This window comes from Procambarus clarkii, chromosome 25 (assembly GCF_040958095.1).
Source record: "Procambarus clarkii isolate CNS0578487 chromosome 25, FALCON_Pclarkii_2.0, whole genome shotgun sequence".
Classification (NCBI taxonomy): domain Eukaryota; kingdom Metazoa; phylum Arthropoda; class Malacostraca; order Decapoda; family Cambaridae; genus Procambarus; species Procambarus clarkii.
In genome coordinates, this window is record NC_091174.1 from 25,178,528 (window position 1) to 25,192,017 (window position 13,490).

Genomic DNA, 13,490 nt, shown 5'->3' on the forward strand with positions numbered 1-13,490 from the left:
GCTGGCATATTGAAGAGGAAATTCACAATATAATTTTCATTAGAAATGGCACTTGATAAAATAATTGTATAATAATGATGGACTACATTACCCAGAAGTGCCAGAAAGCAGTGGAGAAGTTTGTTCTGGATCAAAATGAAAAAATAGACGTAAAGAAGGAACACATTGCTTAATCAGGGATGTAAGGAGGCAACTCAGTACAGGGTCATAGGGAAACCACAGGAATAACAGAACACAGAGAGCAGATGAAGCTGTGTACTTCAGACAAAGTACAGCATGATGTACATCTCACCTCAGTGTGAGAAGAGAAGCGAGAGATAGTATGGGAACGACAAAGCTTTGGGAAAAAGTGTCGGGATTGATATGAGAGGAGAACTACTAGGGACCTGTACTGTACTAAAATAAATATTACTGTATGCAAAATTAATAATTCAACTAAAGTCTCTAGCTAGGGTCATAAATCCTAGCTCCTCTTTTCCTAATGACAGACTGTGGGTTATAAGGGGCAGGTGGGGTCCCTAAGGATGAATGAAGAAGTTGATTGAAGATACAATCGACCTGAAGACAACTTTCTCACATCAGCTTGGATTGTTAATACAAGGATAAGATTTAATAATTTAGTTATATAACTGACAGTGTTCTGTTTAAGTCAGGGATCTAAACATGTACAGTCACCTAGCACCATAACTATAACAGCCAATAATCATATACTAATAACCACAACAATTTATATTGTAGAGGTATGATATTAAATGACCTTAAATGTGGCCCAAGTACTGTTAACTAAGTACTAAAGATTATATTCAATATGATCAAAATATATTAAAAAAGATAACTAAGTAACCAATTGTTAACTTAATGTATGTTATCAATTATATACAAATGTATTCAGTTTATATGAAGAGATTCAGTTAAGCCTGACTGGACTTTTCTTAGACAAGGAATCACTCATGAGGTTGTGAATCTCACGAGTGTCTGGATACTGAAAAGACATTCAGTCTCTACTTTATTAATAAAACTTACTGAAATATGAGGCGTTGCCTCACCCTGTAACGACAAACAGACTTATTGGATATATTAATGTTATAAAGCATGCAATTGGCCAATTAATCACACCAAATAACATTCAATATCTTCTGACTGAGTGCTGAGTGCCATCTGACAAATGGCTAGACTGATAACTCTCGTGTAGAATTCAAGCACTATATTTTATTTCACAGCTTTGCTGTATTATGCTGGTAGCGTTGCTAATTATTATGTCCTTAATTCCGTTTGCAATAGTGAGATTGATGATGATGGTGGAGGTGGAGGCGGCGTCACAGGTGGGTGAGCTCCACTCTACACTCTTATTTAGATAATGTACTAGGAATTTTTCCTTGTAGATATTGTCCAGGTACTCCCCCGTTCCAGAGAGTAAACACTGGTGATAGAGATATGTTATTATGGTGCCTTTACAAAATAATGTTTGTAAGGCCCGATATCACTTGTTCAATGTTTGTAAACACACGCGTTCTGCCCGAGGCGCCCCTGTAGGTCGCTTCACTCCTGAGTTTGGCTCCTCCCCCCTTTGGGGAGGGTAGCCTTCAATGCATATTGATTGATTATTTTTACTGTCTAGACATATAATTGAGATAAAATGTGATTATAATATAATTAGACATTGGATTTAAAGGTTATTAGTAGCACTTGCTAGTACTATTGATTCTTATTAAGGATTTGATTTAATCCATACCGGAAATCGATTGTATTGTTCCAATAATTTATTAATTAATATATTCTTCTCGAAGCTTCAAGATCTTTGAGAAATCATGCACAAATTCACATAGACAACCAAGGGCCCTAAGGTGTACATGATCATAGTGGCATCGTCCTGTAGGATCCAGATGATTCTAAGATGATTGTGATATGATTTTGTTATGATTTAAATATGATATAGAAATAATGCATTTCTTAGATAATAATATAGAGATAGTGGGTGAAATTTCCCACAATAGCAAATAAAGAAAAGACCTACCTTAACTGATTCACAGCCACACTAGGAGGAAAACACCACTGATGAAATAATTAATTACACTGACAAAAGGGGTAGACAGGCTATTGAGAATGACAAGGATATGAGTGAGGAATTCAACTAGAGATTCCAAGAGGACTTTTCAATACAGGATAGGAAATGCCTGAATTAAGAGACATAGCATTAATCAAGCATCATTGAGCGAATTTGAACTTACCAGCGATGTGGTCTGGAAGCATCTACTGAAACTGGACTTGACAAAGGCTGATAAACCTACACAAATCTGATGACTTATATTAAAAGAAAGTGCAGCCGCACTATGTATGAAACTCTTTGGTGTATAAAAATTCACTGCAAACAGAACTACAAGAAAATTGGAAAATAGCTAATGTTTTACCAGTATTAAAGAAGGAAGACAGACAGGAGACACTGAATAACAGGCCAGCATTGGTAACTAGTAAACCATAGTAGGTGATGAACAAGATTGTGTTAAAATATCTATTAGAGCATCTGCAGGGACTAGATAACTCACCTCCAACGGGTTCTGGGATGGCGAATCTTACCTAGCAAGTTTAATTGAATAATAGGACCAGGCGACAAAGAAACTTAAAGGTGGGGGACTGAATATTTTTAGTGTTTGAAAGCCTTTGACACAATACCACACAGGATATTAGTGTAGGGTTACCCATAGGCCGTTCTACCTCTTCACCCTTACTTTATTACACATTATGATTAAGGCATGATCTGGGATGCTCTTGGACGCAGATTCGAATCCTCGTCACGGCCCTATTGGATTTGTCATTTCATACATCACGCTATTGTGATTTCTGTGTGTAATGAGGTAAGGGCGAAGAAGTAGAATGGCCTATTGACATAGCTCGAGTGCATGGGGGAATTGTGTAAAATCCTGGTTTGTGTCTGGGAGAGGCTAGAGGATCCATGTAAATTCAATACATGGATCCTGGTTGCAATTCTTACACCATGTCGTAGCTCAGTCGATTAAGGCAGCGTCTGGGATGCTCTTGGACGCAGGTTCGAATCCTCGTCACGGCCCTTGTGAATTTGTTCATCAGACACACTGTAATCAACAACTCTTCCTAGTTTCCTGGACCATGCTTCTCACACCCGTTGCAGGTGATTGCGAGACAACGTCTGGTCGGTAAGTTGATATCAAATCAACAACAATGAAACACTCAATATATAACAGAGAAAATATATTTATACTCACTTAAAAGATCAGTCATTCTCACTCAACAATTTATACATACAACAGTTGGACTTTGCAGCACTGATTATCTTTCTCCAGCAATTTCCGCGCTTGGTAAATCATGCGAGATATCAATGACATAGGGTGGCAGGTGCAGATATTCACGCTCCGAACGCATGTAGTTACATGCGTGTACTGATGACACACACACAGGCAGCATCTGTAGACATGGGTGGAGTACACTTATTCAAGCAAAGGACTGACGTGTTACATGCGAGAAAACACGTGGGTGACCAGGTGATGAGGTGTGGCTGACAAACTGGTGGTGGCAAAAAACTTTATCTTACGTCTTAATACTCGTATATCAATAAATTTCAATCTGCACGAGACCAGATTTTGTAGGCGGACACGCGAGATAAAATGTTAATAACGAGCTTTAGATTAACGTTGCGTCCTACACAGACAAGCTACAAGTTCCAGAATGCAGAGGGAAGCTTCGGCCAGATGGCTGCAGGCTGCTCCCCTCTGTACTTCTCTGTTTTTAAACTAGGCAATCCTGAGGCAAGCACAGCTTCCTCCACCAATGGGTCAGTTCCTCAGGATGGTGCGATGCCGTGATGTCATGAGGCCAGGCTCTGATTACACAATCCGTTGGCCTGGGTCTGACCCTCCTGACCACAGCTCTCCAAAAGTACCACAAAACACTAAAACTGGATATTTCATCCCTTGGAGTTTCGAGCTGTACTGGATATTTCACCTTGCTGTAATTCTTGAATTGAGGTACACACGTCGGTCAACGTGGTACCCTTGGAATCCTGATGGCGAGAGCTGTCACCAGATACCCAACAAGGCAGGGTCAAATTTCGAAATAAAGAAACTAGACTCTCACTTTTAGATGAAATGTTACAGGGCTCGCAACTCGCCTTGAAATGCTCTGCAGATATTCATACTGAAACGAGATGGAACATGGAGACCGGTAATGGACTACTAGAAGTTAAATAGTATATAACTGTACCTGATCATTTCCCATTTTCAGTCCTAAATGATATATTATAAAATACGGGACGTAAATTTTTGTTTTCAACCTTTGATTTGTTGCAAGCGTTCTGGAAACCCCACTTGATGAGGAAGTCAAGTAAACAGATGAATTTACTTTAAGTCAAAAGTAAACAATTGAGAGCTTTTGGACGTCCAACAATCAGTTTCATTTTAAATGAACGTCGTTTAGTTTAGAGAGCAGCCTGATAACCTTTTGTAGGCTCATGACGAACCTCTTTCGCAGGTTGAAAGGTATAACACTTCTAGTGTACCAATAAGATATCACAAGACAATATAACAAGACTTAATAACAATATCACAAGACATCCACAGTTATTTTTAGTGTCTTGAAAGAGTACTTCGATCCCAAATGAGGCAAATTTAATGATAAAACATTCCTGAAGGAAAAAATGAACTCAATATGTCATACAGTTGCCGCCAGAGATTTACCAGCACTAAGTAGCGTAGAAGCGTTGCGGTAATTCACAAGCTCCGTGGATTCTATCATTCATTTATTGTTTGTTTCCCTTTACTTCAATACACAGAAATCACAATAACTTGTGATCATAATAGCTTGTGATTTCTTTGTTTATTGAAATAAGGCAAAGAGGTAGAACATTTGGTTGACTGAGTCCAGGTGCATGAGGGAATTGGGTAAAACCCCGCCAAATCTGTGCTTTGGAGAGGCTGCGGGAGCCTTGTAAGGACAGTAGCACCCCAGGTTGCAATTCTTTTACCCATGTCGTGGCGCAGTCCACTAAGGCGAGTCTGGGATCATTCCGGATGTAGGTTCGAACCCTCATCACGGCCCTTGTGGATTTGTTCATATGATGCATCATGCTATTGTGATTTCTGTGTGTATAGCTTACCCATAGTTAGATGCCACAGATGCTTTATGGAACAGATTCAGGATTGGTCCCATATCATTAAGTTTGACAAAGCAAGATAATTGCCCAATTCACAACCCTCAGTACCATTGGAAGAGTTAGTGATGATAGAGAAATGAACAATGTGAGATTGTTTAAGCTAGGAACCCCAAGAAAGTGTTATCATTACTTTTAATTTTCCTTGAATACGAATAGTTCCAGCAGTACTAGTAGCAAGCTGTGCTAAAGTTTACCCATAACGCACCTGACGTGCATATTCCTGGAGAGGATCAAATTCTCCATCAGGTCCCTCGAGTACTTTCTGGCAAGGATGGCTTAATGGATTGTTCATTATGTTGACAGGTGTTTAGCTAATCTGTTTTAGAGCACAAGAGATAAAGTCACGGGACCCAACCCAATCCAATTGATCTCAGTGACTCTCACTGTGGCTCTCAGTGGCTCTCAATGGCTCACACTACTAGAGGGGTTCGAAATAGTTTATAGTAAGAATTATTTATAGTAAATTTGCAAGGAAAACATTTTTGCGTGAACTTAAAAATTTTGCAAAGTTTATTTGATGTTTAGCACAAAATAATTTTGGGGAACTAGACCATTATTTGGACCATTATCAAGTCTTACGACTTGATAATGGTCCAGGACGGACCAAAACGTCGTCGCTCGTCCATCTTCGGACTGTGGTTTGGTCATCACGATAGCACAGTTTAGGATCACTATTAAACAATTCAGCTTAGGGGTTTGCTGCAGATGTCTGTTTTGGGAATGAAAACTTTCGGTTTTTATCAATGATGCGTTTTATCCAGGCCTGGTCTGTGTACTTGTTTAGAATGATCTTATTCCGGTTAAGGTATGACAACTTTTGTCATATTTTGTAAAATTCGCCTTAAAAAATCAGGTACTTTGTCACAACCAGTATTGTGCATTTATTAAACACTTTACTGGATGGTGTCCGATGATCATCATTTGACGATGATCACTAGAGCTGAACTATATGCCAGCATTACCAACATTTTATTTTATCCTAACTTACAGTTAAGGCTGGATCAATGACAACTGGATCTTCCACTGGATTCTTATCAATTTAAATACGGTACTTTCCAATAGATTTGTATGCAAACTTTTGAAGATATTGGATATCTACATCCATAGATGTAGATATCCAATCTAGACAGTGGGGATATCTTGTCTCCCCACCTCAGCACTGGCGGATTAAAATCTCCAATTCTGGTTGAAAATTTACGTTAACAAGGTCAGCATTTAATTAATCGATTGTTTGAGATTGTAGTCGCCCTCACTACAACCTCAGCCAGCCTGGGTGAGTTGTAGTCGCCCTCACTACAACCTCAGACAGCCTGGGTGAGGTTGTAGTCGCCCTCACTACAACCTCAGCGTTTTATCCTGGGTGAGGTTGTAGTCGCCCTCACTACAACCTCAGCCAGCCTGGGTGAGGTTTGTAGTCGCCCTCACTACAACCTCAGCCAGCCTGGGTGAGGTTGTTAGTCGCCCTCACTACAAACCTCAGCCAGCCTGGGTGAGGTTGTAGTCGCCCTCACTACAACCTCAGCCAGCCTGGGTGAGGTTGTAGTCGCCCTCACTACAACCTCAGCCAGCCTGGGTGAGGTTGTAGCCGCCCTCACTACAGCCTCAGCCAGCCTGGGTGAGGTTGTAGTCGCCCTCACTACAACCTCAGCCAGCCTGGGTGAGGTTGTAGCCGCCCTCACTACAGCCTCAGCCAGCCTGGGTGAGGTTGTAGTCGCCCTCACTACAACCTCAGCCAGCCTGGGTGAGGTTGTAGCCGCCCTCACTACAACCTCAGCCAGCCTGGGTGAGGTTGTAGTCGCCCTCACTACAACCTCAGCCAGCCTGGGTGAGGTTGTAGTCGCCCTCACTACAACCTCAGCCAGCCTGGGTGAGGTTGTAGTCGCCCTCACAACAACCTCAAGCAGCCTGGGTGAGGTTGTAGTCGCCCTCACTACAACCTCAGCCAGCCTGGGTGAGGTTGTAGTCCGCCCTCACTACAACCTCAGACAGCCTGGGTGAGGTTGTAGTCGCCCTCACTACAACCTCAGACAGCCAGGGTGAGGTTGTAGTCGCCCTCACTACAACCTCAGCCAGCATGGGTGAGGTTGTAGTCGCCCTCACTACAACCTCAGACAGCCTGGGTGAGGTTGTAGTTCGCCCTCACTACAACCGCACGCCAGCCTGGGTGAGGTTGTAGTCGCCCTCACTACAACCTCAGACAGCCTGGGTGAGGTTGTAGTCGCCCTCACTACAACCTCAGCCAGCCTGGGTGAGGTTGTAGTCGCCCTCACTACAACCTCAGACAGCCTGGGTGAGGTTGTAGTCGCCCTCACTACAACCTCAGCCAAGCCTGGGTGAGGTTGTAGTCGCCCTCACTACAAACCTGCAGCCAGCCTGGGTGAGGTTGTAGTCGCCCTCAATACAACCTCAGCCAGCCTGGGTGAGGTTGTAGTCGCCCTCACTACAACCTCAGCCAGCCTGGTTCCAATAATAAGAATAACAATCAAAACGTTATACGCAGTTACAAAAGCTGACGACACCACTTGTGTGCACTGTGTTTTCCTTCGCCAAGTATTTCCCTTAATGAGTTTTTCACGAAATCATAACAAAATATTATCGTACTGGATGCCGAGCAAGTCATGTGTGGCACAGCATGGAGATCTTTTGGCTCTCTCTCTCTGTGCTATATTTGAACATATCTCGGTGGCTCAAATGAGCCACAGAGATATTAGAAAGAATTTTTTTAGTGTCACAGTTGTTGACAAATGGAATGCATTAGGAAGTGATGTGGTGGAGGCTGACTCCGTACACAGTTTCAAGTGTAGATAGGAACCTGTGCACCAGTTGATTGACAGATGAGAGGCGGGACCAAAGAGCCAGAGCTCAACCCCAGAAAGCACAAATAGGTGAGTACAGACTGTTTTGTGAGGAACAAGCTGTCTTATGTTGCACAGACTGTTTTGAGTGGCATAGACTGTGTTGTGTGGTACAGACTGTTTTGTGTGGTCCAGACGGTCTTGTGTGGCACAGGCTGTCTTGTGTGGCACAGACTATTGAGTGGCACAAGCTGTCTTGTGTGGCACAGACTGTTTTGTGAGGAACAAGCTGTCTTGTGTTGCACAGACTGTTTTGAGTGGCACAGACTGTTTTGAGTGGCACAGACTGTGTTGTGTGGTACAGACTGTTTTGTGTGGTACAGACGGTCTTGTGTGGCACAAGCTGTCTTGTGTGGCACAGACTGTTTTGTGTGGAACAAGCTGTCTTGAGTGGCACAGACTGTTGTGTGGCACAGACTGTTGTGTGGAACAAGCTGTCTTGTGTGGCACAGACTGTTTTGTGTGGAACAAGCTGTCTTGTGTGTGGCACAGACTGTTTTGTGTGGCATAAGCTGTCATGTGTGGCACAGACTGTTTTGTGGGGAATAAGCTGTCATGTGTGGCACAGACTGTTGTGTGGCACAGACTGTTTTGTGGGGAATAAGCTATCATGTGTGGCACAGACTGTTGTGTGGCACAGACGTTTTTGTGTGGTATAGGCTGTCTTGTGTGGCACAGACTGTTTTGTGTGGTACAGCTGCTTTGTGTGGTACAAACTGTTTTGTGTGGTATAGGCTGTTTTTTGTGGCTTAGGCTGTGTTGTGTGGCACAGGTTGTCTTCGGAGGCACAGACTGACTTGGGTGGCAGAGGCTGTATTGTGAGGCACAGGCTGTGTTGTGTGGGACAGACTATCTTGCCACAGACTGTCTGATGTTGCACAGATTGTATTGGGTGGCATATGTTGTCTTGTGAGGCACAGATCTCGTCGGTGGCACAGCTTGTCTTGTGTGGCACAGCTTGTTTAGTGTACCATAGACAGTCTTGGGTCTTTGATCGTAAAGACTGTTCTGAGTCGCTAAGGCTTTCTTGGGTGACTTAGGCTGTCTTGGATGAACAGATAATCTCAAATAAATCAGTTGTCTTTAGTGGTACAGACTGTCTGGGAGTGCACAAGTATTATAGGGTGGCAAAGGCTGTTTTGGAGGGGATCACAGATGTCTGTGGGGAACACAGGAAGTCTGGGGGTAGCACAGGATGTCTGTTGTAGCACAATGTTTCTGGAGAAACACAGTATGTCTGGGGAAGCACAGGAAGTCTGGGTTAGCACAGGATGTCTGTTGTAGCACAATGCTTCTGGAGAAACACAGTATGTCTGGGGAAGCACAGGAAGTCTGGGGTATCACAGGATGTCTGGAAGGAACACAGGATGTCTGGGGTAGGACAGGATGACTGGGGTAGCAAAGGATCTCTGGGAGAGCAAAGGATGTCTGGAGAAGCACAGGATGTCTGAGGTAGCAAAGGATCTCTGGAGAGCAAAGGATGTCTGGGGGAGCACAGGATGTCTGGGGAGCAAAGGATGTCTGTTGAAGCACAGGATGTCTGGGGAAGCAAAGGATGTCTGGGGTAGCAAAGGATGTCTGAGGGAGCAAAGGATGTCTGGGGGGAGCAAAGGATGTCTGGGGAACACAGGATGTCTGGGGAAGCACATGAATTCTGGGTAGCACAGAATGTCTGGGGGAGCTCAGGAGGTCTGGGGGAGCACAGGATGTCTTGGGAAGCACAGAATGTCTGGGGTAGCACAGGATGTCTGGGGTAGCACAGAATGTCTAGGGGAGCACAGGATGTCTGGGGGAACACAGCATGTCTGGGGTATCACAGGATGTCTGGGAGGAACACAGGATGTCTGGGGGAACACAGCATGTCTGGGGTATCACAGGATGTCTGGGAGAGCACAGGATGTCTGGAGTATCACAGGATGTCTGGAGGAACAGAGGATATCTGGGGTAGCACAGGAAGTCTGGGGGAGCACAAGATGTCTGGGGTAGCACAGAATGTCTGGGGTTAGCACAGGATGTCTGAAGAAGCACAGGATGTCTGGGGTAGCACAGAATGTCTGGGACAGCACAGGATGTCTGGGGTAGCCACAGGAAGTGTGGGGTAGCACAGAATGTCTGGGATAGCACAGGTTGTCTGGGGTAGCACAAGAATGTCTGGGGTATGACAGGATGTCTGGGGTAGCACAGGATGTCTGGGGGTAGCACAGAATGTCTGGGGTATGACAGGATGTCAGGGGGAGCACAGGATGGCATAGGGTAGCACAGAATGTCTGGGAAGCACAGAATGTCTGGGGTAGCACAGGAAGTCTGTGGTAGCAAAGAATGTCTGGGGAGCACAGGATGTCTGGGGAGCACAGGATGTCTGGGGAGCACAGGATGTCTGGGGGAGCACAGGATTTCTGGGGGAGCACAGGATGTCTGGGGGTAGCACAGAATGTCTGGGGGAGCAAAAGATGTCTGGGGGTAGCACAGAATGTCTGGGGGAGTACAGGATGTCTTGGGTAGCACAGAATGTCTGGGAAGCACAGAATGTCTGGGGTAGCACAGGAAGTCTGGGATAGCACAGAATGTCTGGGGGAGCACAGGATGTCTGGGGGAGCACAGGAAGTTTGGGGGAGCACAGGATGTTTGGGGGAGCACATTATGTCTGGGATAGCATAGGCTGTCTGGGGAAGCATAGAATGTCTGGGATAGCACAGGGTGTCTGGGGCAGCACAGGATGTCTGGGGGAGCACAGGATGTCTGGAGGAGCACAGGAAGTCTGGGGGAGCACAGGATGTCTGGGAAGCACAGCATGTCTGGGGTAGCACAGGAAGTCTGGGGGAGCACAGGATGTCTGGTGTATCACAGGATGTCTGGGGTAGCACAGTTTGTCTGGGAAGCACAGGATGTCTGGTGTATCACAGGATGTCTGGGTTAGCACAGAATGTCTGGGGGAGCACAGGATGTCTGGGGTAGCACAGGAAGTCTGGGGTAGCACAGAATGTCTGGGAGAGCACAGGATGTCTGGGGGTAGCACAAATAGTTTGGGGGAGCACAGGATGTCTGGGGTAGCACAGGAGTCTGGGTAGCACAGAATGTCTGGGGTAGCACAGAATCTCTGGTTGAGCACAGGATGTCTGGGGTAGCACAAATTGTTTGGGGGAGCACAGGATGTCTGGAGTAGCACAGAATGTCTGGGTGAGCACAGGATGTCTGAGGTAGCACAGAATGTCTGGAGGAGCACAGTATGCCTGGGGTGACACAGAATGTCTCGGGGAGCACAGGATGTCTGGGGTAGCACAGGATGTCTGGAGAAGCACAGAGTGTATGGGGAAGCACAGGATGTCTGGGATATCACAGAATGTCTGGGGGAGCACAGGATGTCTGGGATGGCACAGGATGTCTGGGGAAGCATAGGATGTCTGGGATAGCACAGGATGTCTGGGGTAGCACAGGATGTCTGGGGGAGCACAGGAAGTCTGGGGTAGCACAGAATGTCTGGGGGAATGTTACCACCCTTGAGACTAAATAAGGTTCTTCTCCCCGCAGTGCAATAAAGAAAATAATAAATCGGCCTTGCCAACAACTGTCTAGGGGTAAATATACATCACTGCATAAAATGGAGAACAATATATTTATGCTAAGGGGGACAATCATAACAACACTTAAATGTATAAATAATAACCAGAAATATTCTTCAGCATGCAAATCATAGAATAACCTCCTTATTGAGACATGAGCACTATCACTAAGACATGGGCTAAATTAACAGTGACCAATGACTTAACTTAAAGCATGTCTCCTCTCGACAGCAGCCGCCACGCTTCTGCCCACGCCTTGGACCGCAGGCCAAGCGTCTACCAAAAAATCAACTAACCGTCCACACAAAACATTGTGGAAAATCTAATAATAAAACGCAGCACTAATATTCAAAACATTAGTAAACTAAAGAGTAGTAAACACTGGTACAACATTCCATACAATAATACAGAAACCAAATATGGGAATAATCAATGTACAACTATAACACTCGATTGACAACAATGTTCCCACACTGGCCATATCCAAATATGGTCAACCGCCCACACGGAGAAACTACATGAGAAATTAACACCAAAAGCCTCACACAATATAATGTAACTCAGGCACACTACTGCATGCTATAATATATACATATATAACATACAAAATCTTATATCATACAACTAGATGCTATATTAAAGAACAAGACAATAAAGTAATATGAGAATCAAGAGTAATGACAGAATCCTAGTGAGATTCGTAACAGGGAAGCATAGGACGTCTGGGATAGCACAGGATGTCTGGGGAAGCATAGGATGTCTGGGATAGCACAGGATGTCTGGTGCAGCACAGGATGTCTGGGGAGCACAGGATGTCTGGGGGAGCACAGGATGTCTGGGGGAGCACAAGATGTCCGTGATAGCACAGGATGTCTGGGGTAGCACAGAATGTCTGGGGGAACACAGGATGTCTGGGATAGCACAGAACCTCTGGGGGAGCACAGGATGTCTGGGGTAGCACAGAATGTCTGGGGAGCACAGGATGTCTGGGGTAGCACAGAATGTTTGGGGGAGCACAGAATGTCTGGGGAGCACAGAATGTCTATGATAGCACAGATTGTCTGGGGGAGCACAGGATGCCTGGGGAAGCACAGAATGTCTGGGTTAGCACAGGATGTCTGGGTGCACCACAGGGTCTCGTGGGTGACACAGACTGTCTGGAGCACCACAGGGTCTCGTGGGTGACACAGACTGTCTGGAGCACCTCAGGGTCTCGTGGGTGACACAGACTGTCTGGAGCACCACAGGGTCTCGTGAGTGACACAGACTGTCTGGAGCACCTCAGGGTCTCGTGGGTGACACAGACTGTCTGGAGCACCACAGGGTCTCGTGGGTGACACAGACTGTCTGGAGCACCACAGGGTCTCGTGGGTGACACAGACTGTCTGGAGCACCACAGGGTCTCGTGGGTGACACAGACTGTCTGGAGCACCTCAGGGTCTCGTGGGTGACACAGACTGTCTGGAGCACCTCAGGGTCTCGTGGGTGACACAGACTGTCTGGAGCACCTCAGGGTCTCGTGGGTGACACAGACTGTCTGGAGCACCACAGGGTCTCGTGGGTGACACAGACTGTCTGGAGCACCACTGGGTCTCGTGGGTGACACAGACTGTCTGGAGCACCACAGGGTCTCGTGGGTGACACAGACTGTCTGGAGCACCACAGGGTCTCGTGGGTGACACAGACTGTCTGGGTGCAGCACAGGGCGTCTAAGGGTGTCATAAGAGGTGTTTGAGCGGTGCTCAGGTATATCTTGAAGTTATCTTGAGATGATTTCGGGGCTTAGTGTCCCTGCGGCCCGGTCCTCGACCAGGCCTCCACCCCCAGGAAGCAGCCCGTGACAACTGACTAACTCCCAGGTATCTATTTACTGCTAGGTAATAATGGCATCAG